The 3,204-nt window shown below is 36.8% G+C and overlaps 1 long non-coding RNA gene across 1 annotated transcript; it reads right to left on the bottom strand.

Moving 5' to 3' along the window:
• Nucleotides 1-1,077: 1,077 nt before the first annotated feature.
• On the bottom strand, nucleotides 1,078-2,811 carry LOC121051779. The gene is made up of 3 exons (XR_005806892.1): nucleotides 2,747-2,811; nucleotides 1,653-1,867; nucleotides 1,078-1,543 (listed from the first exon to the last, which is right to left on the bottom strand). It is a non-coding gene; the product is annotated as an uncharacterized LOC121051779 (long non-coding RNA).
• Between the last annotated feature and the right edge of the window lie 393 nt (nucleotides 2,812-3,204).

Genomic DNA, 3,204 nt, shown 5'->3' with positions numbered 1-3,204 from the left:
AGTAGTAAAGGTTCTGGACAAGAATCGAATTTAATTGAAGAGGATTGCAATTAGGTGAACTTATTCATACTAAGTTGTACACTTGAGTTGATAGCCTTTCTCTATGTGTAATGCGTTAAACATGACATGATTGACTAGCTTTCTAGGGTTTGATTGCATGTTTAATAGGATTAATCTAGGTGCTTTCGCTTAGGTTAATTAGCATTGAAAAGTAACAAATGGGAATTCATTTGCTTTCGAATGATTCACATGATCAACTCCTCTCTCATGACTTGGAAGAACAATTATAGGGTTTGAATCGAATTTGATTACATGGAATTGATTTTGATCTTTGTTCCTTGCGTTCCACCCTTGTATATATGTTTTTACGTTTTCTTTATTTTATTTATTTTAATTTTAATTTTAAGAATCCTAATCCCCCCTTATTTGTGTTTACTTGTATATATTTATTCTTTATTTTATTTTTGTAAATAATACTTTATTATTTTAATTCTTTATTTGTTTATACAATTGTATATATTTTTATTCTTTATTTTATTTTTGTAAATAATACTTCTCTTTATTTGTTTCACAATTACATGTGTACCCTCAATCCCCGGAATAGAACGATCCCTACTTACTTATATTACTAACGACATTTCAGGGTTAAATTGTGCGCTTCCCAAAAGCGCATCATGGACCAAGGTTTGACCAACCTTTCCTAGTTTGACCAGGAGTTGACCCTTTTTGGCCACTGCTTGACTGACCTCCTTAGTTTGACCAACATTGACCAGTGACCACATTTGACCAATGTTAAATAGGTTCGATAATTAACTTAAAATATCGAACATTTACTTCAATTTACAATATACTCAAACCAACGGAAGTTATATTCATTTCCCAATTTCATCCACGAATGGATTTAACTTTATTTAACGATCTCGTCACATAGTAATTCCATCGAATTACTATGGACACCCAACATAAATCTAGCTTCACACAATGTGTCCCCAAAACGGCTAAGGACACCCAGAACCGTAGTTTACCTCCTTTTCCATTTTCATTCAAGGTTTGCCCAAAACTACTATTAACACCCACTTAACCAATTCTAAATATTTCACATTGACAACAGCCACAATTTCAAATATGCAACACAATACCCAATCAATCAAACAACTACTTTCTGCACTCGTAAGCAAAACAAGAAGCATCTAGTCCAGAACCCGAGTTCACCTTTGCTAGTACAACTCGTAGATGAACTTCGGGCTTTGATTCGACCAGCTACGGTCTGTGTTCCACCTCCTAATTTCTGAGATTGAACACAACTGAGGTTCAGTTCCAAGATTCAAGTCTAACTCAACACAGTAGTCTCACAAGGAGTTTCAAACCGGTCGTCACGCACAGCAACTCCGGCGGTGATCGACTGAACCCAGACTGCCAAAGCTTGAAACTTTGGCCAGATTGGAGAAACCACTTACCCAGACGCGTAGAGCTTGAAGACCTGATCGTCTTTAGTGTAGAGAGCACGCTCAGGAGGGCCGGAATAGTCACCGACGTTGATGAACTGCCACGGAACCGAGAGCACCCAGAAACCACAACCATCAAAACTCGATCCCATTTGAAAACTAATTGCAGAAACATGTATAGAATGACGAGGAGGTAAGGTTTTGTACCACAGGTGGCCCAAACGGTGGCCGTAATCGCCGGAAATTGCAGAGCTCACCGGAGAAGTCTTGGAGCTTCCAGCCGTCGTTTCTCCGTTCCCAGTCGCTGCATGTACGATCTGGAACCACAGGGACGAAGGCGACATCGAGATGAAGCAGAGGGTGGTCGTCCGTCAGAGATCGGTGGCCGGATGATGCGCTCAAAGCAAGCGCATAATTTAACCCTGAAATATCGTTAGTAGTATAAGCAAATAGGGATCGTTCTATCCGGGGATTGAGGGTACACTTGTAATTGTGAAACAAATAAAGAAAAGTATTATTTACAAAAATAAAATAAAGAATAAATATATACAAGTGAACAAAAATAAGGGGGGATTAGGATTCTTAAAATTAAAATTAAAATAAATAAAATAAAGAAAACGTAAAAAACATATATACAAGGGTGGAACGCAAGGAACAAAGATCAAAACCACATCCATATGCAAGAAATCCAATTACAATTCCTATAATTGATTTTAAATGTCATGAGAGAGGAGTTGATCATGTGAAACATTCGAAAGCAAATGATTTCCCATATTTTACTTTTCAATGCTAATTAACCTAAGCGAAAGCACCTAGATTAATCCTATCAAACATGCAATCAAGCCCTAGAAAGCTAGTCAATCATGACATGTTCAACGCATTAGACATAGAGAAAGGCTATCAACTCAAGTGTACAACTTAGTATGGAAAAGTCCACCTAATTGCAATCCTCTTTAATTAAATTCGGTCTTTGCACAAAACCTTTACTACTTTGATTCAAGTTTACACAAAACGAAAAGTCGATTTCATGTTCTTAAACCTAGCACCAATTATATCAAAACCCTAAGTGTTTGCAACCACATAAGATTAAAATACAAAAGTTTTCTATCATGCAAATTTAATTAAACAAACCCACATAAGCAACATAAAAATCAACATATAGAAATCACAACTTTATCTCAAAACATATAAACGGGCTTTAAACTTTGTCCTTAACATTATTTGTTAACTAGAATTCATAGTTCTACAAATCTAAACAAAGAAAACCAAAAGAAATTACAAGGAAAAAGATAGAATTACACCATGAAGGGAGTGGATGATGAAGAGCTTGAGACATTGATCTTGAATCTTTAAAGCAAGACTTCACTATCACGGCACAAGGTGGATGATGACGGCTAGGAGGCTTCATGGCTTCTTCTTCTCTTCTTCTCTTTGCTTAAAAATGCAGAAACTTAAAACTAGAGAATGGAGAGAAAAATGGAAAGGAAATGGAGAGACAAAGAAGATGAGATGGATGAAGGAATTGGTGACTAAGGAAAATGGAGAGGAAATGGTGAGACAAGAAGATGAAATGGATGAAGGAATGTGTGGAGGGAAAATGGAAAGGAAATGGAGGGACAAAGAAGATGGAATGGATGAAGGAATGTGTGGAGGGAAAATGGAAAGGAAATGGAGGGACAAAGAAGATGGAATGGATGAAGGAATGTGTGTTAGAATGAGAGGAGAAGGTGTTTATATAGGGAAGAAAAAGAAGAGTGAA

The sequence above is a fragment of the Rosa chinensis genome, chromosome 2, assembly GCF_002994745.2.
Source record: "Rosa chinensis cultivar Old Blush chromosome 2, RchiOBHm-V2, whole genome shotgun sequence".
NCBI lineage: Eukaryota > Viridiplantae > Streptophyta > Magnoliopsida > Rosales > Rosaceae > Rosa > Rosa chinensis.
The sequence above is the reverse complement of the archived record's forward strand: the minus strand, read 5'-3'. Positions and strand labels throughout refer to the sequence as shown.